Consider the following 24,161-nt stretch of genomic DNA (forward strand, 5'->3'; position numbering starts at 1 on the left):
ACTATCTTCTATAAGAACATAAGAACATGCCATTCTGGGTCAGACCAAGGGTCCATCAAACCCAGCATCCTGTTTCCAACAGTGGCCAAACCAGGCCATAAGAACCTGGCAATTACCCAAAAACTAAGTCTATTCCATGTTACCATTGCTAATGGCAGTGGCTATTCTCTAAGTGAACTTAATAGCAGGTAATTGACTTCTCCTCCAAGAACTTATCCAATCCTTTTTTAAACACAGCTACACTAACTGCACTAACCACATCCTCTGGCAACAAATTCCAGAGTTTAATTGTGCGTTGAGTGAAGAAGAACTTTCTCCAATTAGTTTTAAATGTGCCAAATGCTAATTTCATGGATTGCCCCCTAGTCTTTCTATTATTGGAAAGAGTAAATAACCGATTCACATTTACCCGTTCTAGACCTCTCATGATTTTAAACACCTCTATCATATCCCCCCCTCAGCCGTCTCTTCTCCAAGCTGAAAAATCCTAACCGCTTTAGTCTTTCCTCATAGGGGAGCTGTTCCATTCCCCTTATCATTTTGGTCGCGATGGAGAAGGTACAGAGAAGGGCAATTATATCTTTTTTGAGATGCGGGGACCAGAATTGTACACAGTATTCAAGATGCTTTTGGTGATTGGTCTGAAGACTTAACTCAGTGTGATTGGCGCATATCACCATAGTGTAGAAGGTAAGCCCATCTCTCTACTGTAAGTAAGTTTAGGGGTGCAGGGACCTGTCTGCTACAGGACACTTCCAGTTCACCTCCCACTTCACTTCATGATCCTATGCTCAGGAAAAAGACAATGTGTTCTCCTCATAAATAGTTTTATTTATAAAATTTCGCCACTAATCACCAATTTACCCTAAAAAGATTCTTTACCATGGGTGGTTACAAACATGCCATAAAACTTAACCTGCTTAATATTTTCGTACTTATGATTAACTTACTTACCCATGTTCCCAACTTCCGGCAATATCCCTCTGTTCACCTCTGAAGTAGATACTGGCTGGAGGACTAGAGAATGTGGACAGGGAATTAGGCTTGCTTCTGGCTCTGGTACTTGCCAGGCTGTCTATGGCTTGCTCTCACCCCTCTCAGACTCCATGTCACTTTCCGAATCTGAGCAGTGCGTCTCCTCTTCCCAGTCTCCTGGTCATACCTAGATTTCTCCCTCCTTGATAGCAGGGGGTGCTGGTCTGCTTTGGGCTTCCCTTTCGCTCTTCTAATTTCTTTTCTTTCAGGGGTTCCTTCTCTGGCTTCAGGGTCACTCCTTTCTCCTTATTTGCCCCATCTTATAATTTCCAGCTGATAAATATGTATAAGCTCATGCATAATCAATTGGTGGGTGGGAGGGTCTTTGTCGCATTGTAGGTCTTCCCCCCCCCTCTCCATTGTTTTGGGAGGGGGTCCTGCCATGTTGCAAGTCTTTTTCCCCCCTCCCCATTTCTTTGGGAGGAGTACTGCCATGCCTGTATGCCAGTGTTTTTCTCCATCTTAGACTACCCCTCCCCTTCTTCCAATTGTGGGGGTCCTTCTGTCCTCTGCACTCCCTTGGCTGGCCAATGACTCCTGCTTATGATCTTAGCTGCTGCATTGTCTCTCTGCCTTGGTTTTTATTTACACAGGAGCATACAAACAGGTAGATCTTGATAAAGTATCCTTCAGTGTAAGGTTCTCATCTGGGCAAGGTCTCTTCTCTTTCACTGTGACAGTATCTTGGCTGTCAGTATTTGTCTGCGTATTTCTTGGCTATTATGATTCATATTTGGTGCTTTCGGTGGTAAAACATGGGATATCTTCCTACAGTACAGCCTATATTGTATGGTTCATGTGAGGTCTGCTTCAGTTGAAGCGTCCCCAAAGGCCTCCTGTAGTGACCTGGGACCTCAACGTGGTTTTAGCTCAGCTATAAAAGCTCCTCTGTGCTCCTGTGACCTGAAGAACCTGACCTGGAAGATCATTTTTTTGGTGGTGGTCACTTCAGCTCGCAGGGTCCTTGAGCTCCAGGCCTTAGTGACTTATCCACCTTACACAAACTTTATCCACGATAGGGTGGTCTTGCACATGCACCCTAAGTTCCTGCGTAAGGTGGTGTCGGATTTCCATCTTAATCAGTCAATCGTCCTGCCAACTTTCTTTCCCAGACTCCATTCACACCAAAACGAATGAGTCCTGCACAGTTTGGGCTGCAAAAGAGACTTAGCCTTCTGTCTGGAGTGGACAGAAGCCCATAGATAGTCCACCCAACTTTTTGTTTCTTTTGATAGAACAGGTTGAGGATCGCTGTTGCCAAGTAGAGGTTTTCCAATTGGCTAGCAGTCTGCATCTCCTTCTGTTATTCCCAGGCAGGATTGCAACTTGGGGGTCACGTCAAGGCTCACTCAGTCAGAGCAGTCCCCATGGATGAGATCTGTAGAGCTGCAACATGGAGTTCAATCCACTCATTCACATCACATTGTGCCTATTGGCACTTATTTTGGTGTTTTGTTGGTCCCCTTTTATGTGGAGTGGGCAATCTGTAGCTAGTGATTCATCCATGTGTAAAGACTGCCATCCTGCTTGTCCTCAGAGAAAGCAGAGTTGCTTCCCTTTAACAGTTGTTCTCTGAGGACAGCAGGATGTCAGTCCTCATGAAACCTGCCTGCTACTTTGCGGAGTTGGTTTTCGATTTTGTGGGTTTTGTTCTTATTTTAATTTTTCATTCCTCAATTCTGTGTTTCAAGACTGAGGGGACTTCGCATGGATGTGTGGTATAATGCATGCCAAGCATGTTCAGATGATGTCACCCATGAGTGAGTACTGACATCCTGCTGTTCTTGGAGAACACCTGATAGAGCTGTTATCCCAGCTTTTATCTATGGTGGTTCTATCCAGAAATAGTTCCCATTTTTCATTAATTGTCTTAAGGGCATCATTTTCTTGTGCTTTAATAGATATAATTTTGAAATAAGACCCTTAGGCCAATATGAATTAAGAGCCCATTGTTCAAAGTTAGTAAGCAGTCTATTAATGAAAGGATTGATTGAACAATATTAAACAAAAATCCCTTGAGCTGTAAATATTGGAACACTAGAGCAGTGACCATAACTCCTAAGCATGCCAGCTGCTGACTAATAAGGAAAACCTCTATTAAACAGCTGACTCACTCTACTAAATTCTAGATTTCACCATTTAAAAAATCTTTAGATATTAAATTGACCATGAAAATATGGGTTATCCCTCAAGGGAGAAAAGGGTAAGGGAATTGATGATCAGGTTTTAGTCAATAATTTGTTCCATGTATTTAGAATTGCCCCAATAAAGGAATCTATTTTCCAGCAATTAGAATAGCAGTTATTCTTTATCCAAGGAGATAGCCTCACTCAAAAGTTATCAGTCTAAATGGCAAATTTGGCATATTCAGCCACTTATTGGGCTAAGTTATAGCAAGATAAGTAGTTATTTAGCTGGATAAAAAGGGGGCGTTTCAGGGTATTCCAGAGAGAGGTTGAATTATCCAGTTAACTTAGTTGAATATTGGGTATATCCAGCTAGGTTAATGGGATAACTTTAGGCCTACTTCAGAGCTGGCCTAAAGTTATCTGGTCTTGTGTGGCCAGAGAACTAGCTTAAAAAATATATGAGTAAGTAGTCAAAGAACAAAAAAAACAAAAACAAAGTGAAGGGACTTACAACCTGATTCTAAACTACCCTATTTATTTTTATTTAAAATCTTTTCTATACCATTGTTAAGTTAATTTACCATCACAACGGTTTACAAAAAGGCATATAAAGCAATAAAAATTGTTTAAGATAGATAAGACATTATAGATATGCCAAAAATGAGCGGTAACAGGGTTCTTTTAATATAAAAAACTATTTGTTGATTTGTTTTTTATTAGTTTGATAAGTCTCTATTGCAGTTCATATATAAGGTTAACAAGCTAAGGTGTATTTAGCAGTGGGGGAAAGAAAAAAACCTAACTACTACATACTCGGTGCTGAGTTACGATCTTATTTGGTTTCACCATTCTCTATAAAAAGCCTGTTCAAAAAGCCAAGTTTTTAGGCTTCCTTTGAAAAATTTGAAGTTTCTCTGCAGTCTTATCTCCAGTGGCATTGAATTCCACAGTACTTGTGTGAGTCTGGCAGACTTAACAGATGGGATAGTCAGCAATGCCTTATTGGCCGACCTCAGATTTCTGTATGGTACATGTACACGTAGTGCTGTGTTCAGCCATTCCGCTTTTTCATCATGAATTAGTTTGTGTATTGTACATAGTGCTTTGTATTGTACTCTTTGTTCTATGGGTAACCAGTGTAGTTCTGCAAGTGTTCCAGTAATGTGGCCTCTCTTTTACCTGTCAATATTCTTGCGGCTGAATTTTGCAATATTTGGCATGGTCGTGTAGTTACCTGTGGTAATCCTAGAAACCACATTGCAATAGTCAGTGTTTGCGAATGCTTGTAAAACTGTTCGGAAATTTGATAGCGTTAATAGAGGTTTTAACTTCCTGAGGACCATTAATTTAGTGTATCCTTCCTTTACTTTCAGTGATATGTGTTGTTTCAGGTTTAGTTCAGAGTCTATTATTACACCTAGATTACTCACCTTCTCTGCTAATTCCACTCTTTGGTTATTTTTAAGCATTATTGAATTGGGTTTAAGTTTTTTCGTTCCAAGTGTTTGAATTCATTTTTTTTCAATATTTATCACTAGCTCCATTTGGTTTAATAGTTGTTTGATTATGTCCAGATATACGTTGGCTAATTTTATTGTTTTTTCAATTGTGTCATCAATAGATAAAATTAGCTATATGTCATCTGCCTATATATAATGTATGATTCCAAGACCAGCAAGTAGGTGGCATAGCGGGAGGAGATGTTGCAGACAATGCTGATCCTTGTGGTACTCCTGTTTGTAAATCTTTTTTTTTTGACTTTGTGTTTTTGATTTGCACCTGAAAAAATCTTAATATGACTTGAACCATGCTATTGTTTTACTGTGTAGCCCTATTTCTTCGAGTCTTTTGATCAATATTTCATGATTCACTGTGTCGAATGCTGAGGAAAGGTCTAATAAAACAAGAATGTAGTGTGTTCCACTGTCAAAGCTTCTTAAGATATTGTCTGACAGTGATAGTAGTAATGTTTCAGTGCTATAATGTTTGCGGAATCCGTGTTGTGCAGGATATAGGACGTTGTTGTTTTCTAGATGTTCCGATAATTGTTTTTGGACTGTTTTTTCTATTAGTTTTGCTAGCAGTGGTAAATTATATACTGGTCTACAGTTATTCAGGTTTTGGGGGTCCAGGTTTTTTTCATAATGATTGGCTTGATAATAGCCCTTTCGGGATTTCAGGCATTGATCCTTCTCCAAACTTACTAAGTGACGCTATTTGATCTTGCACCCCGCACCCCTGAAACCTCCCATAATAAGGATAAAATGTTGTGAGTCACTGGTTGGGCCTGCTCCTCCCTTACACCTCCCAGTACCATAGTTTATGCTTCTAGCGCTGGAAGCATAATCTCTGGATAGTTTACACTTACAGCGCTTCTCCTCATAGATGCAGCGCTGGAACATCCGGAGCAAGAAAGTTTCTACCTCTCTCCCAACATGGTTATTTTTTTATATTGGGGGGTGGAAGGATGGAGGGGTGAGGTGGCATTTGTTCCGATATGGAAACACTTTAGGTGGGTGGGGGGGGGTTGCAGGGCAGCCATATAAAATTAATATAGTTACCAAGAAGGGAGAGGGGGAGCAGGCCTAACCAGCGACCTGCAACACTTCATCCTTATTTTGGGAAGTTTCAGGGTTGGAGGGTGCAAAGCCCAATAGGGCCAGATAATACATTTGGAGGTGAGGAGGTTTAGAATCAGGCAGCAGATCCCCCCCCCCCCTTTTTTTTTTTTGTTCTTTGACAGCACTACTTTCCCGGATATCTTTGAAGATATGTGGGTAAGTAACTAGTTATCTGGCCACACAAGGCTGGATAACTTAAAAACTTAACAGCGTATATTAAAACATAGCCAGTTATATTTTTATGTTGTCTGGCTACATGTAGTCAAATAATTTTAAGAAAGTATATTTAGCAAGATATTTCTCCCGCTGAATATACAGGACAATTTATCCAGCTAACTTTAGCTGGATAACTTGTCCACTACCCAGCCCACTGAATATGACCCTCTTAATTTAGAACCTGAAAAGCTACCAATATGTCCAGTATGACTGGTAGGGAGGAGAATGGATTACAAATATGTAATAAAATGTCAACAATCATAAGAACATGCCATACTGGGTCAGACCAAGGATCCATCAAGCCCAGCATCCTGTTTCCAACAGTGGCCAATCCAGGCCATAAGAACCTGGCAAGTACCCAAAAACTATTTTGTGGGTATGACCATCTCTTGTAATATTTACGGCCAGTGGCTCTAGAGCCAGTGCAAAAAGAATCAGGGAAAGTAGGCAACCTTGTCTTGTGCTTTTGCCTAGAGAAAACATTTCTGAGATGTGACCAGTAACTTGTACTTGTGCCTCCAAGCCAAAAAATGACCTCCAAACACAAGTTTACTTCGAATGTGAAATAAATAACTCCATTTAACCCAGTCAAATGTGTTTTCCTTGACTAAAGCCGAAAAATTGTATGCTCTGTATCTCATTAGCTGTATTTATGAATGATAGTCCTGCACACATTGGGGCTGATGCAATACAATGCTTTTCTGTACAGCCTCCTACTTAATATCCTTAAAAAAATCTTTAAAAAAAAAAAAAAGCGCCGGCAATCAAGTACAGGAAAAGACACTCAGTTGACTAGCATCTTTTCCCTGGCTGTGCACTATTTAGGAAAACCAACGCCTGTAAATTCGGCTTCTGTTTTCCTAACCAGCAGACGGCTGGAGCCCACGGGCTCCTGCTATCAATGAGACGCTAGGGGCACCTAGCGCCTCCTTAATAACTCGACACCTCATTTAAGTATTACATGGCGCCCCCAGGAGGGGCGCCTGGGGGCACATTAGGAAAGTGGGTACTGACTGTTCAGCGCCTGCTTTCAGTGCACAAATATTGCATCGGCCCCATTGTCATTTTCTTGTCTATTCATTAGAAATCCTGTTTGATCAGGATGCATTAGGAGAGTTAAAATATCTTTAAGCCTGTTCACTAACACTTTTGCTAGTTTCATGACATCATTATTATACATGCATTAGTTCTCTAGCTCATGCATTACTCATGTTTTTTGCCCATCAACACTGTTCTCTGTTAACTGTATATCCCTATTTAGCCTACCCTCTTTTTTAGCTATTCCCTACATTTATTCACGTTATTTTGACGAGTTATTGTTGTCTATTTAATATTTATGTTCTTATGTTCAGAAACTCAGTTTAATGTAACGCCTTAACCGCGACAGTTTTGTTCTATGGAAACCGACCTGATTTGATATTTGTATTGAGAATGTTGGTATATAAAAATCCTAAATAAATAAATAAATTATTGAGCAAAGAAATAGGCCTGTATGAGGCACACATTAATGGATCTTTACCCTACTTTAGAATCACCACAATTTGTGCTAAGTTCATAGATTTAGGTAGAGGCTCCTGCATAAGCACAGCATTGGATACATTGCAAAGTTTAGGGGATAAAGAAGCTTCAAAATGTTTGTAAAAACATGCAGCAAAACCATCCTCTTCTGGGCCTTTCTCAGAGCTCAGCAATTTAATAGCTTCCTTAATCTCTTGGCTAGTAATTCTTGTCTCTAACATCTCCCTATTGTTCTCACTCACTGAGCTCATGGGAATACCCTTTACAGAATCCTCAACCATATTCTGCTGGAAGACTATATTTGAAGAATAACTCCTTAGAGTAGCAAATATCTTGTTTTTAGATACCATCTTTCCAATATCTGAGTTTAAGAAATTTCACTGCTTGTGTAACCTCTTCTTTTTTTTATTTGGTGTACTAATAGCTTATCAGCTTCCTATGGTATAAAATCTTTGTTTTGTCTTCAGCAGGCTATAGACTGCTGCCTTCTCCAAGTAATGTCTCAATTGTTCCCTAGTCTGGATGGGCTTGCCCTTTATGTTAAGGAAGGGTCCCCTATGATTCAAGCTGTCCAATGTTTTAATTGGGATCTCAAATCATTTTCCAACTGTAAAGCATACAGGTAGCACGGACAAATGTACCCCACGCACGTAGGATTAAAAATCGGCCCCTAAATCAATTAACCTACTCTTGTCCACATGTTTGTTAACCTCTTCAAAAAATCTAACAGGTTTGTAAGACAAGACTTCCCTTCGCTAAATCCATGTTGGCTTTGTCTCATTAGTCTGTGTCTATCCAGATGGTCAGTAATTTTGTCAGAATAGCTGCTACTATTTTGCGTGATTGTCTGATCAGTCTGGAGTTTCCCAGATCACCTGTGGAGCCCTTTTTAAAAATGGGTGTTACATTGGCCACCTCCAGTCATAAAGTACCTTAGTTACTATGAATGAAAAATTACAGATTACTAGTAATAAGTCTGTAGTTTCATTTTTTAATTCTTCCAGAGCTCTGGGGTATATAACATCCTGGTGATTTGTTTACATCTTAGTTTCTCAATTTACTCTGTTACATCTTCCCATGATTCACTTCAGTACTTCTGAATCATAACCCTCAAAAAATGTTATTGTGTAGGTATCTCCATCACACCCTCTTGAGTAAAGCCCAAAACAGTTCATTTAATTTTTGTGTATGGCCTTGTGGGAATGAGCGGTGATTCCCACAGGGCTGGAGGCAGAAATTTGGTCTGACTCCAGCCTCTCTTAAAGCATTTACTTTATTCAGGGCCGGTGCAAGGGTATTAGGCACCCTAGGCAAACCTTACAGTCTGGCGCCCCCTCCCCATACACGATTTTAAATTATGCATTTATAACATATTTTACATGAAAAATGACATTCTGAGGTAAAATTAATATACAAGTTGTTGTGATAATTTCATGCACTGTTGTGATGCCAACAAGAAAACTTTGCATCTTGGAATTCATATGGCATCATACCTATTATGATATATTTCGGCATGGTCCTCCCATATCAACACAATACTATCTGCCAACACTCAAAGAATAACAACCCTACCTATGAAAAAGAATATCAAAAATATTACACCAGAATCTAAAATATCAATACACCTCTTATCAGGAAAACAGAACAGACTAAGCTACTACAGATCCCTACAGAGAAACCACATGCTAAAAGAATGCTTCATCTCAGTCTTTGCATGCAGACCGCAAACCCTCACCAAATACAGAATAAAGCCACATAAAGTATAAATAGAAATGTGCAGACAAAAACTGAACTGTAAAACGCATCACGCCAGACTCTATACAGTGTAACAATGGGAAAACAAAAATTTCACCATTCCTCGTGAAACAAATCAATAAAATAAAGATATATAAATCATTAATCATAATTATAAAATCATACTAATAAAATAATTTCAAAACAGCTGATGAATAGAATATCCAATAATTAAAGACTCATGCAAATTTTGAAAGCTTTACCAAACACCAATAAAATATTTCAAACAGCAGACACATCACATACTACCCAATAATTAAAATGGTAGTCAATCAAGAAAAATGAACTTAAAAAGCCACCTTTACTTACCCTCTCCAGCAGTTCTCCTACTCCTACTCCTTTCCCTTGCAGGCCATACCAGAAGCAGCAGTAGCTGCTGAAGCTGTCCTCACAGACCTCTTCCTTAGGGACCACAACCAGTCTCTTCTCTCTCTCACACACACACCAGTCACACCCTCAGTACCAGTTTCTGTCTCTCACACACTAATCTCTCCCCAACCAGTTTCTCTCTCTCTCTCTCACACACACACACACCAGTCATCTCCCTGATCAGCCTTTCTCACACATACACACATCACCTCTCTGGTCAGTCTCTCTCAATCACACATGCTCTCGCTCTCTCTTACTTACACACAGGCTTTCAATCACACACATGCTCTATTTCACTTACACACAAGCTCTCAATCACACACATGCCCTCTCTCACAGCCACAAGCCAGCCAAAAACATGCTCCATCTTTCTCGCGCACACACATTGACGCACAGAAGCACCCTCCCTGACTCACATATACACCACACACATACAGAAGCACCCTCCCTGTCTCACATACATATTACACTCTCACAGAAGCACCTTGCTTTCAGACTTGCAGCATTTTTCACTTTTACTAAAAGTGAAAGTGATACTCCCAACCGTTAAATAAGAAAACTACATTCCTATCAAAAGGCGAAACGACACCCTTCCTTCAGGTTCTGTCCTCCCAAGGGACAGCCACCCACACAGTACAGCTTCTCTTGTTTTACGCTTCCAGGCAATATGTTTTACGCTTCCAGTCGTATGATTATTCATGTGGGAGATATGGAACAGGAAGACATCCTTAGTTGGCTTCCCTTTTAAATGGGAAGATTCCAGTCTTAGTCATTTAAAAATATACATTTTCTAAAAGCTTTAAAAAAAAAAAAAAAAGCAAAACCATTTCAGATTCTATTCTAGTCTTCATGCTTAAATTATGCTTTAAAAAAAAAAAAAAACCAGCTGGCATCAGTATCTTAAATTTGTGATTTTGCTGAGATGAACATTTTAAATACTTTAATTTTTTTTGCTTTAGTATTTGTCTCTACCCACTTTAAGTTAAATTTTATTTTCCAGAAGAGGGATGCTTAAAATTTAGTAATTTTATCTTTCATCCAACTTTTCAAAAGTTCAGGTATATTGATTATATTTCAGTTTTTTTAAACTGGCAGATTCCTTTCTCACATACACACACACTGACAGAAAAAAGATCGGCGCCGAGACTTAGGGGGCGCCGCGGCAGGCAGGCAGCCAGCTCCCGACTCGCCCTGCCGCCCCGCCAGTGCCACCCTCCCGACACCCCCCTAGTGGTCCAGCGGAGGTCCCGGGAGCAATCTGCTGCTCCCGGGGCCTCGGCTGCCACTAAGCAAAATGGCGCCGGTGGCCTTCAGCCCCTACCATGTGACAGGGGCTACCGGTGCCATTGGTTGACCCCTGTCACATGATAGGGGCTGAAGGCACCATTTTGCTTAGTGGCAGCCGAGGTCCCGGGAGGGGCACTAAGCAAAATGGCGACCCGGGAGCGGCGCCATTTTGCTTAGTGCCAGCCGAGGCCCCGGGAGCAGCAGATTGCTCCCGGGACCTCCACTGGACCCCTAGGGGGGTGTCGGGAGGGTGACACTCGGGGGGAGGCAGGGCGAGTCGGGAGCTGGCTGCCTGCCGCGGCGCCCCCTAAATCTCGGCACTTGGTCTCCATCTAGGCGAGTCGAAGGCTGGCAGAATTTTGAAAGGGCACTTTTTTCCCTTTCAAAATTCTGCTGCCTGCTGCGGCGCCCCCTAAGTCTCTGCGCCCTAGGCACAGGCCTAGCTTGCCTAGTGGTTCCGCCGGCCCTGACTTTATTCACAGCTTCAATCAAATACACAGCAGTAGATTGACTTTACCTTCAGGCAGTGTACTCACTCTCTGCTCAAAGTTGTGCTGCTTCGTCTCAGCTCAGTGTTTGGCAGCCTAGGAGCTGCCTTCCTCCTGAGACCTGGGCCTAGTCTGGTTATCTCCACCTGGATCCCAGCTCTTATTCCTTAGTCTCTGGTTTCTCACTTAGAGCCTCACCTACCCTGCAGGATCCTGCCCAAAGAACATACTCTCCTTAAGGCATTTAAGGTGGATCAGGCATCTGATCCCACACAGGTAAATAGGGAGAACACTAGAGGCACTGGCTCACAGCCTTTTCTTCCGTGAGAACCCCTTTTATCCCTTAGTCATCTAGCAATCTAGCAATCCAAGCAGTTCCTTCACTGGCTTCTTGATTCAAATATACATCTGACAAATTTCTTTTCAAACTGTCTTTGACATGCCTTATTAATGCTTTACATCTAATTTGATACTAATTATGTTCTTTCCTGTTTTTTCATTTGGATCCACCTTCCAGTCTTTGAAGGATATTCTTTTGGTTTAATAGCCTCTTTCACCTCTCTTTCACCCCACTGTTTAACCTTGCTGACAGTTTGGTTTCTTTCTGCCTCTTTTAATGAATGAAATGCATCTAGTCTGGGCTTCTAAGATGGTGTTTTTAAAAAGCATCCATGCCACATGCAAACTTTTAACCTTTGAAACTGCTTCTTTTAGTTTTGACTAATTTCCTCATTTTATCATAGTTTCTCTTTTTAAACGTAATGCTACTGATATAGTTTTCTTTAATGTCCTCCTTTCAGCATTAATGCTAAATTTGATTATGATCACTATTGACAAGCAACTTTACCAGTCTTACCTCTCATACTAGATCATGTGTCACAGTGAGTATTAGTATTCCCCCTTCTTGCCGTTCCAACACCAGTTGCTCATGAAGCAGTGATTTATGGCATCGAGAAACTTAATCTCCCTAGCATCTCCAAATGAGACATTTACCCAGTCAATATTGGGGTAATTGAAATCTCCCATTATTATTTGGCCTGAGAACATAATGGATAGCTTGGAATCATTTATCTCCGTCACTGTTTTCTCCATGATCTAGTTTAAAAGTTATATCTCCTTTTTAAACATTCATGCCATCCTTTCGGAAAAGAACCCTCCTTCTCCCTTCCCCAAAATGTTGTCCTGCTTCTAGCAAATCTAAAGCCCTCTTTGCTGCATTATCACCTCATCCTTACATTGAGACTCTGCCTCTAGAGTATAATATGTGTAGAGTATAATATGTGTAGAAAACCCAAAGAGTGAAAAAGAATTATAACATAAATACAAATTTCTTTCAAGTGCTAGTTTGCCAATTTACTTTGTTTCATTCTTAGTAAGATTTTATTTTCAACAAAAAAATATTATCCTTAAAAAAATATACCTGGGACTTGTCACCGTTTCTGTCCTGGGCTGATTATTATAAAAATACAGGCACTCTATTTGTTATAAGACATACGACACCGAGTTTGATGGTGCAGTCTAAGTGCTTTTTATGTGAGGTTCGTCATAGCAAAGTCACCGTGCATGAGAATATCTGTACTGTTTTGTTATCAGAGTGAAATTTTGATATATGTAATGCCTTTAGAGCAGCAGTTCCCAGCCCTGTATTGGAGACCCCCCAGCCAGTCAGGTTTTCAGGATATCCACAATGAATATGCATGAGAGAAAATTCGCATGTTATGGAGGCAGTGCATGCACATTTTCTCTCATGTATATTCATTGTGGATATCCTGAAAACCTGACTGGCTAGGGGTTCCCCAGGACAGGGTTGGGAACCACTGCTCTAGAGTATGCCTGTGGAATGGGGTTGATTTTCAAAAATGCTACCCCAAAGGTTCTAGATTTCAACTTTCTACCCAACAGGCTAAATTTGGCATCCAGAATCTCCTCCTTACACCTTTCAATGTCATTGGTGCCCACATGTAACACAACAGCCAGCTCCTCCCTAACTGCCAAGAGATCCTGATGGTCATCGGCCACGCAGCTATCTACAGTCCAACTATACCAACTACGATGGCCATCCTAACCCTTCCCTCCTGGTATGATGCATTTAGGTACGGATACTTAAAGAAACATAGAAATGACGGCAGAAGAAGACCAAACGGCCCATCCAGTCTGCCCAGCAAGCTACGCACTTTATCCATTTTTTTATTTCCCTTTTTCTCTCTCCCACCTGTTACTATTGGCTTCCAGTACCCTCCAGCCCTAATTCCCCTCCACCCCACCACCAATGTAGAGAGCAGTGCCGTATCTGCATCCAAGTGAACATCCAGCTCAATTAGGGGTAGCAACCGCTGTAACAAGCAGGCCACACCCCTTCCCCATACTCTTACCCACCCCTGTTTTTTTGTTTTTTTTTGGAGATGGCAGCCCTCCATCCTTCCGCTCCGTGAAGGTGGAACACCAACCACTGGCATCCCGCTCCGTGAATGCCTCTGTGGCTACTGCCGCTCCGTGCAGTGTTTTGCTGGCTCCTCTTTATTCACGCCCTCTAGACTTGATGGATCCACAGTGTTTATCCCACGCCCCTTTGAAGTCCTTCACAGTTTTAGACTTCACCACTTCCTCCGGAAGGGCATTCCAGGCATCCACCACCCTTTCCGTGAAGAAATACTTCCTGACATTGGTTCTTAGTCTTCCTCCCTGGAGCCTCAGCTCATGACCTCTGGTTCTGATTTTTTTCTGATGGAAAAGGTTTGTCGTTGTCTTTGGATCATTAAAGTTTTTCAAGTATCTGAAAGTCTGAATCATATCACCCCTGCTCCTCCTTTCCTCCAGGAAGTACATATTTAGATTCTTCAATCTCTCCTCGTATGTCATCCGATGAAGACCCTCCAACTTCCTGGTCGCCCTTCTCTGTACCGCTTCCATCTTGTCTTTGTCTCTTTGTAGATACGGTCTTCAGAACTGAACACAGTACTCCAGGTGAGGCCTCACCAAGGACCTGTACAAGGGGATAATCACTTCCCTTTTCTTACTCGATATTCCTCTCTCTATGCAGCCCAGCATTCTTCTGGCTTTTGCTATCGCCTTGTTGCATTGTTTCGCAGACTTCATATCATTAGACACTATCACCCCAAGGTCTCTCTCCTGCTCCGTGCACATCAGCCTTTCCCCCCCCGCCCATCGAATACAGTTCATTCGGATTTCCACTCCCCATTTGCATGACTTTGCACTTCTTGGCATTGAATCTCAGCTGCCATATCTTCGACCACTCTTCCAGTTTCCTTAAATCCCGTCTCATTCTCTCCACTCCTTCCGGCGTGTCCACTCTGTTGCAGATCTTAGTGTCATCCGCAAAAAGACAAACCTTACCTTCTATCCCGTCCGCAATGTCGCTCACAAAGATATTGAACAGGACCGGTCCCAAAACCGATCCTTGCGGTACACCACTTAAAACCGCTCTCTCTTCAGAGAAAGTTTCATTTACCATCACACATTGTCTTCTGTCCATCAACCAGTTTGCAATCCAGGTCACCACCTCGGCACTCACTCCTAAGCTTCTCGTTTTATTCACCAGTCTCCTGTGTGGAACCGTATCAAAAGCTTTGCTGAAATCCAAGTAGATGACATCGAGCGCTCTTCCTCAATCCAATTCCTTGGTTACCCAGTCAAAAAAGTCAATCAGATTTGTCTGACATGATATTCCCTGGTGAATCCATGCTGCCTCTGGTCCATCAATTCTCCGGACTGTAGATAATTCACTATTCTCTCTTTCAACAGTGACTCCATTACTTTTCCCACCACCGAAGTGAGGCTAACCGGTCTGTAGTTACCAGCCTCCTCTCTGTTCCCACTCTTGTGAAGCGGGACCACCACCGCTCTTCTCCAATCACTCGGCACCACTCCCGTTTCTAGGGATCTATTGAACAGGTCACACAGCGGACCCGCCAGCACATCTCTGATAAAGCCATGGGGCCTGAATCCCTTCAGGCCCCATGGCTTTATCCACTTTCAGATTCTTTAGCTCTTCCCATACATTTTCTACTGTAAAAGGATTTTCATCTATTCCACTTCCCTCCAGTTTCTTGTTGTGTAGAGATGGTCCTTTTCCAGGGTCTTCTTTACTGAACACAGAGCTGAAGTATTCGTTTAATATTTCTGCCATTTCTTCATCTCTCTCCACACATTGATCATTTCCACATTTCAATTTCACTATACCACTTTGGACTTTTCTCTTTTCGCTGATGTATCTGAAAAATGTTTTGTCACCATTTTTTATCTCCTTGGCAATCCTCTCTTCCGCTTGACTTTTTGCCAACTTGATTAATTTCTTTGTCTCCCTCAGTTGAATCAAATATTCTTCTTTGTGCTCCTCCCTTTGGGATCTTTTATATTACTTAACTTATTAGTTTTATCCGTACAGTCAAAGATCACCCTTAGTGATCCATTGGAGTCAAAGATCACCCTTAGTGATCCATTGGAGTTGAGGAATTAAGATTTTTCAAGTTAGTCCAAGTTCAGTTACAGCAGGGTGGTAATACCTCTAAAATATTGATTCAGAAGGAGCAGCGATTCATGTTGAATGGAACACTTTGGAGCCCAGTGGGCTCAATCAGGATATAGAGTGGAGTATTTTTGTGTGAATTTTTCTTGGGGTGTATCAAATAGGGAGATATGTTGTTGTGTGGGCCAATCCCAATCATACATCTTGGAGAGGTGGGACATTTGCTGTGTTTAAAAGGGTTTGTATATATTAGGGTGGATTTTAAAAGCTCTATGCACACACATTTTGGTGTTTACGTGCATGACTGGGCCTTGTGCAAGTTGGGCGAATTTTTGAAAAGGCCCGGCTACGCGCATAAATGCCAGTACATGAATAAGTGCGGGGCCTCTTTGAAGGGGACCACTGGGGGGCATGTTCTGGGTGGGGGGTGGTGGGCCGGGACAGCGCTATTAAACGCTATCCCGAAAATTCGGCTGCTGGCGCACGCAACTTACTCCAGGTTGGGCCCTGAAGTAAGTAAGAAAACAAAACAACAACAAAAAAAGAATAGGTAGGGTTTAAGGAGTGGGGAGGAGAGGAGAGGGAAAGAGGAAGGAAGTGAAGATAGGGGGGGTAGGGAATTTCCCTCCCAGTCCACTCCTTAATTGGAGAGGACTGGGAGGGAACTCCTTAATTGGAGAGGACTGGGAGGGAACTGGGTGAGACCGGAATGCGTCGCCGCACAGAAATTGCAGAAGTCCCGTCCCCCCCGCGCGCACCGCCCACACATACGTTCGCGGATCATAGCATCTGGTGTGTACAGTGGAAAATCTTCCCCATTGTGAGCATGTTCAGCGTTTTATGGAGAGAATCGCCATGTTGTGACCTCCTTTCCATTGTAAGTAACAGTTTGGCTAGATGGTACTTAGGGCCTGTTTAAATGAACTTTGAAAAATACAATTTAAGTTGTTTATGATATAGGCTGTAATGCTTTATGCTTGTTGTAGGTCGTCAATTGTTTGGATGTATGACGATGTAAAAGAAAAATTTGGAAAGATGATGCGATTTGTATATAAAAAAAAAAAAAGGTTTGAGTATTTTGTAGAAGTGCTGTTTTTTTCAATGTGGTCTTTCAGTGTTAGTTTTGATATTTAATGCATGCTTCGTATAGGGGTTAATATATTTATTTTTTGCTTTCAGATTCATTCATTAAACAACTGTGTTGGAGACAAATAAAGGTCTGATGCCTTTTTTACATGCAGTTGTGTTTTTAAGACATCGTGGACATTATTATAAAAATGATGTGAAAAATAATGTAAATGTGTGTTATCTATGCAGGGCTTTTGTAAATGGATGTATTAAGTCCCCTGAAGAAGCCAGCTTCATCAGTAAAACTAGTGTCCTAGTTGGGACTATAGGAATCTGTTAACTTTGATATTATATATATGTGTCTGTCTTTGCAATTAGATATTCTTGGACTTGTATTATTAATAAACATTTTGTGAAATATATCTCCATCTTTGACAAACACAGTAGACCTTAGCATCCTAATAGTATCAAACTGCTGAAGAACTTAAAGAAAGCATCTGTGCCAAAAAAGTCCTTGTCTTGGTGGCTGTCCCATTTTAATTTGACCATGGGATTATCCCTGGAAACCCCTCCTCACCAAATTGTTTTAATTACAGATGTTTCTAACCTAGGCTAAGGAGCTCACTTCCAAGGACTTCACACCTAGTCCCTCCAAGAGAAGAGGCTAAACAATATTCTGGAGTAAACACTCTTATGGCTGTCAGGGATCAAATTTCCAACAAAATCGACCTAATACAACTAGACAAGGAAAGTGGTCATGTTCTACTTGAGCAAGCAGGGAAGAGCAGGTTTCATCTTTTTGTGTCTGGAAACTGTCAGAATACAGAACTGTATCATCTTTCAGGGGATTACCTTAAGAGCTGTACCTGGCAGGAAGAGATAATATCCTAGTACACAGGTTGCTGACATCTGGATTCTTATAATTGGTTCCTGATTCAGGATGTAGCAAACAAGATATTCCTTGAATAGGGAATTCCTAAATTAAATCTTTTTACAACAGCCCAGAATATGATGGTATGAATCTTCTGATCTAGGAGTAGATCAGAAGACTCACCAGCAGCAGAAGTGAGGGTAAGGTCCTTGATTGATTGAATTATGTATGTGTATGTACAGTACGTATTTGTTTTGATTCTTTTACCACATCAATACTCAAAGCAAGTTATAGGCTAAATATTTAGTTTACAATACATATACTATTACTACCACTTAGCATTTCTATAGTGCTAGGCGATATACGCAGCGCATATACATATACCATAAGTTGATCTCTTCTCTCCACACAAAAACAGTTTGAATACTTTCCACATATTTCAGATTTCCTAGTGTGTAGACAGATGGACTCAGGACCAGTGAGTTATGCTCCCCTGCCAGCAGATAGAGAAGGAGCAAGCTGACATAACAGTATCCTGCACTGACACCAGCCTGCCAGTATTCTCTGTCTCCAGCAGATGGTGGATGTGTATCTACCTATGGGGATTGCTTCACATTTTGGAAGGAGAATTTAAAATAGAAAACGAAAAACCCCGTTCTCCTGTGGTGATACCAGTTGAGAATTCCTGAAGTAATTTCCATGGTCCCTCAGATGTGTGCCTTGGTCTGGTAGCTGGGTTTCCCGGCATGGACTTAGCTGATTGTACAGCTTAAAGGCAGTGGGTGCAGAAGGCCAAGCGTGGTGGTGACAGCACATGCCCTCTTCCCCTGGAGACCTTCTCTGTACTCAGCTGGTAATGGCTGAGCTCGAGAGATGTGAGTCTCCAGGGGTAGGGAGCTCACTCTCAGGAGCTGAAAGCCCAAGGACTTTGGAATGCCAAAGAGTCCCTCTGGAAAATCAATTGCCTGGAAGGTCGGGCAATCCAGTTGGCATGCTTGCAGTTCAGCCACAGACAGCAAGGCGATGTCAGACGACGGTGGCCTATCTCAATCAACAGGGAGGAACCAAGCACCAGGAAGTGTTGTAGGAAATAGACCAACCTATGGAAGGGCAGAAGAACATCTACAGATGCTTTTGGCCTCTTACTTGCAGGAAAAGGCAACGTAAGAGCAGACTTTTTCAGCAGGAGGAAGAGAATGGGTGTTGTCAGACTAGGTGTGTAAGCTGATAGTGGATCGCTGGGGCCTTCTATTCTTAGACCTGCTGGCGACTTCTCGCAATACAAAGGTTCCTCAATTCTTCAGCCCCAGGAGAGATCAGTGATCCTTAGGCATAGATGCTCTCGTACTGGTCTGGCTGGAAGACAAGTTGCTTTATACCTTTCCTCCATGGCCTTTGTTGGGCAAGATAGTTCACAAGATCGAAGGCCACAGGGAGCTGGTAATCCTGGTGGCACCAGATTGGCCCAGGCAACTGGTATGCAGATCTGTGAAGAATCCTGGTGGAGACCTCCCTTCGTCTTCTGCCGCGAAAGGATCTGTTGCAGCAGGGGCCGGATCTCCACGAGGATCCGATTCTGTTCTGTCTTACGGTTTGGCCCTTGAGAGGGCTCATCTGTTGAAGCGTAGATATTCTTCTGTGGTGATTGCCACCTTGCTCCGTGTTCAAAAGTTCTTCACTTCCTTAGCCTATGTGCGGGTTTGGAGAGTGAAGCCTGGTGTGAGGATCGCGGTGTTCTTCCTCATTCAGTGAAGAGCCTGCTTATTCTGGAATTTTTGCAGGATGGGTTAAATAAAGGATTGGCCCTTAATTCCTTGAAGATACAGGATGCTTCCTGTGCCTGTTTCAGAGGCCCAGTAAATGGTGATTCCTTATTGTCTCATCCTGATTTTCCCATTTTTTTGAAGGGAGTGAAGCATCTTTGGCCTCCCTTGAGGTTACTGATTCCATTGTAGAGTCTTAATTTGGTGCTGGATTACTTGGGTGCTATGTTCTGACAGCTGCGTAGCCTTTCCTTTGGATATTGACCTTGAAGACAGTGTTCCTGTGCGTCGAATTTCCAAGCTGCAGGCCTTGTCTTGCTGGGAGACGTTCCTTCGGGTGACTCCAGGGGCGATACAGCTGCGTACTGTTCTGTCCTTTTTGCTTAAGGTGGTCTTGGAATTTCATTTGAATCAGTCCATTTCCTTGCCGTTCCTGGATAAGGTAAAGGACACAGAGGAGTATCGCCTCCTGCATCCCTTAGATGTCAAGAAACATGTTGTGCAGTATCTGGAGGTTTCTGAACCTTTCCGAAAGATGGATCACCTGTTTGTCCTTCATGGTGGAAGGAAGCAGGGTGAACCAGCTTCTTGGGCTACTGTAGCTCGCTGGATTAAGGAGATAGTCACAGCTGCGTATGTGGATGCTGAAAAGCCATTGCCTACTCTGGTTAAAGCTTATTCCACTAGGGCTCAGGCAGTGTCATGGGCGGAGATTAGATTGTTGTCTCCCGTCGACATTTGCCGAGCTGCAACATGGTCCTCCATACATACTTTTTCCAGGTTTTATCATCTGGATGTCCAGGCCCAGGGGGACGCAGCCTTTGCACGTGCAGTGTTGACTGGACCACAGGCAGCCTTCCGCCCTTCTCGGGAGTAGCTTTAGTACAGCCCACTGGTCCTGAGTCCATCTGTCTACATGCTAGGAAATGGAGGAATTACTGCTTACCTGATAATTTTGTTTTCCTTAGTGTAGATAGATGGACTCCGCTTCCTCCACAGAAGGACCAATGATTGTATCATTGGTCCTTCTGTGGGGCTACGTATTCCGGGGGCTTACTGGTAAGTGTTCATCCAGTCCCTAGATTGGGGTACATATGTTCCTTGCTTGAGTTCACTGTTTCTTGTTGGTTGAGTACAGTAATGGTTGACTGTTTTTAATCAAGTTTTTTTTGCTAGTTTGTCCACAGTTGCTTTTGAAGAGAATACTGGCAGACTGGTGTCACTGCAGGAGTATATATACTGTGACATCAGCTTGCTCCGTCTCCGTCTGCTGGCAGGGGAGTATAACCTGAGTCCATCTGTCTACACTAAGGAAAACAAAATTATCAGAGAACTAATAATTTCTCCAATTTGTCCTAAAAAAAATTGTTATTGCTCACCAAAGTACAAATAGTGCTTATTTACTAACATGTTGAGTTGAACAAGTAAATGTTGATCAGTTTTTTACGCTTTCGAAATGTACAAAGCCGAGGGGGGACACAATGAAGTTACTAGATAATACATTTAAAACTAATAAGAGAGAGAGAATATATTTTTTACTCAATTTATTTGTTTTTTTTATACTGACATTCAATAAGGTTTATCACATCGGTTTACATGGTAACTCATGGGATAATTTGACAACAGGTCATTTGATGTTTACATTGTAACAGCAACATCATCTCAATGCATAACTAAACTCTGGAATTCGTTGCCAGAGGATGTGGTGGAAGCTATTAGTATAGCTATGTTTAAACAAGGTTTGGACAAGTTCCTGGAGGAAAAGTCCATTAATCATTATTAAGGTAGAGTTGCAGAAATCCACTGCTTAGTCTTGGGAGAAGCAGCTTGGAATTTATCTACCTCTTGGGATCCTGCCAGGTACTTGTGACCTGGATTGGCCACTGCTGGAAAGAGAATGCTGGACTTGATGGACCTTTGGTCTGACCCAGTATGGCAAGTCTTATGTTCTTAGGTAATGTGAGACTTCTACATTACTTAGTCTTCCTAAACCTCATGTCTATAAAAATGAAGTAGCTCTTTCTTTGCTAGATGACAAGAGAACTATTGTCTTCTACCTGGAGTGGACTGAAACCTTTAGAGAGGACAGTTTCCAAAAAGCATTTACAGTAGCTGAAAATTGTCCCTACACAATGGTTTAAAGTATGCACAGGCTTTGACAACATGCTTAAATTTTGCCAGACAAAAAAATGCTCCTGTGTGGTTTAAAGTTGAGGTAGAAAACCTTGGGAATACCGCAGGTCACTGAAAATTGCCCCAGAAATTCCACCCAGCTTTTTGTTGTTTTCTTCCCCAATAGGCTTGGAAGTGCAGTGACAAAGTACATAATTTATAATTGGGGAGTAGATTGCATATCTTTCTGTAATTTCCAGGTAGATCTGACAAAGTACATAATTTATAATTGGGGAGTAGATTGCATATCTTTCTGTAATTTCCAGGTAGATCTGATCTTAGAAGGTAATAGGATTGTAAAGCAAGAAGAATGTGGTTGAAGCTTTTCTATTTGCAGACAAGTGTTTTGGGGTTTTCAGATAAGGGAATTGCATTTTGGTCATCCTTATAGCATGGTATTTTTAGCTGGCTATATCTTTATTTTATTTGCTAATTTAGCAGTAGTTCCCCCTAATATTTTGTTTCGACTTGATTGATTAGGATTCCTGAAAATGTATTGTTAGTTTGGGGTTAATCAGTCATCAAACATTTTGGAAGGGCTCAGACCTCAAATCCACTTATGTAAAGGTTTTTCTTATATAAACCTTTAAAGGGTAGAGATTTAAATGTATTGGCCACAGCTGAATTCTTGGAAATAATTTAAAGTGATCTTATGTTCCTTATAAATATCCATTTCTGTTAGTGTCAGCCCTCACTGGGTCTCAACTCAACTTGGTTGGGTGGAGTTCCTTTGCTTTGCTCCCCGAGCCATTAGGATATTGATTGAAAGCAGTTTCTTACAAAACTCCCTGCTAGGGAGTCCCTTGCTACTAAACTTACCATTGCAGGATTGTTGTTGCAGTTTTGCCCTGCATATGGATTTCAAGCTCCTTGTTCTGTTCATGCTACTCCACCCTTGGAGTGAGTGCATTGTTAGGAAAACAACCCTGCCTCTGAAGTAAGAGAGTTGGCCAATGCCAGGCTAAAAGGGATTGGTAGGAACAGGAAGTAATTCACAATAATAACCATAAACGCTGCTCCTGCTCTCTTGTACAAGTTAATGCCCTTCTGCTGCGGCTGAGAATCTAGCCTATCAAGTTCTAAGCTCCAGTCAACTTCAGTCTGCCAATCCAGTCCTAGTTCCAATCCTAACTCCAAACTGAAGATCCAGTTCCTGCTCAGAGGCTCTGTTCCAGGCTTTTTTCTAAGCTCAGATTCTAGTTCCTGTTTATGTTCCAGTTCCAAGTCCCAGTCTCCAGTCCTTGCTTCAGCATGCTAGGATACCTTTCCTACCTCAGCCTTAAACGCCTAATGATAAATACCGGTGTGGCTGAGGAACCTGACAATTACTTTTTCTCTTTGCTTCTTAATGACTTACATTCATAGAAACTTCATAGTGGTCTTATCTGTATCTATTGACTAGATTGTAAGCTCCTTGGAGCAGGGATTCTTTTATGTATGTATAGCAATGCATATAACTTGTAGTACTATATGTGTTTAATAACAGCAGTAATAGTAGTAATGTAATCATGTGTTTGTGCTTTTTGTCTTCCTTCAGAGCCAAGCTTAAGGAAATGGTGCACCTGATAGCAAAAAAAGATAACTACATGTCTGTTGATACCATTGTCGAAAGAGCTACTTCTTTTCTGAGATAAAGTAGCAGAAAAGAGATGAGCAAAATCAGGTTTATGAAATACTCTGTTCTTGTATGTTGTGTTTTATGCTAGTCCCACATAATAGATCATCTGATCATATTGAAATGTTTGATACAGGGCTGCCATAGCTGGTAGGAATACAGTAGAGTACTGTTGAATCATACAGGCCAATGCAATATCCGGTGCTCAGGTCAGCGTGCCGCTTAACACTGTGGTTGGATGTGCGTTTTGGATGCGCTAAAATAACCCCCGATGCAATACTGGGATTAGCGCGCCCAAAACCTGTGTCCAATCGAGTGCATAGCTAATAGAACGCATCACATGAAATTCCATGTAGATCAGGCTATTAGCTATTACCCCGCAATGCAAAAAATTGCTGCGCGACCACAGTATCCATTTTAACACTGTAAATTTAACACCTGTCTGGGAGCAGGAGTTAAAACATACAGTGCTCGAAGGCTGATAAAAAAAAAAAAAATCCTGCTTTCTGTGATTCCTCCTATTAGTGATACTAAATAGAAGGAACCACAGAAAGCAGAATTATGTCACGCTTAAGGGCTTAAAAAAAAATCCTGCTTTCTGTGGTTCCTCATAGGGGGAACCACAGAAAGCAGCATCCCCAACGTCTGACCCAATCGAAATCCCTGTCGGCAGTGAGTGAACGAGTGAATAAATTAATATTGTGTTGGGCACTTGACATTAATTTATTC

General features: G+C 41.8%; 1 protein-coding gene across 2 annotated transcripts in view; it reads left to right on the forward strand.

The window, feature by feature from the left end:
- The window catches only part of LOC115093945 (RNA-binding protein 44-like), a 219,062-nt gene that overhangs the window by 168,454 nt on the left and 26,447 nt on the right, over positions 1 to 24,161 (forward strand). The window contains exon 10 of one of the 2 annotated variants that reach the window (XM_029606424.1): positions 23,355 to 23,502. The gene's annotated coding sequence lies outside the window, so the exon portion shown is untranslated. The remainder of the gene's footprint in view (positions 1 to 23,354; positions 23,503 to 24,161) is intronic. The other variant, XM_029606422.1, reaches the window with a different exon arrangement.

This window comes from Rhinatrema bivittatum, chromosome 6 (genome assembly GCF_901001135.1).
Source record: "Rhinatrema bivittatum chromosome 6, aRhiBiv1.1, whole genome shotgun sequence".
Taxonomy (NCBI): Eukaryota; Metazoa; Chordata; class Amphibia; order Gymnophiona; family Rhinatrematidae; genus Rhinatrema; species Rhinatrema bivittatum.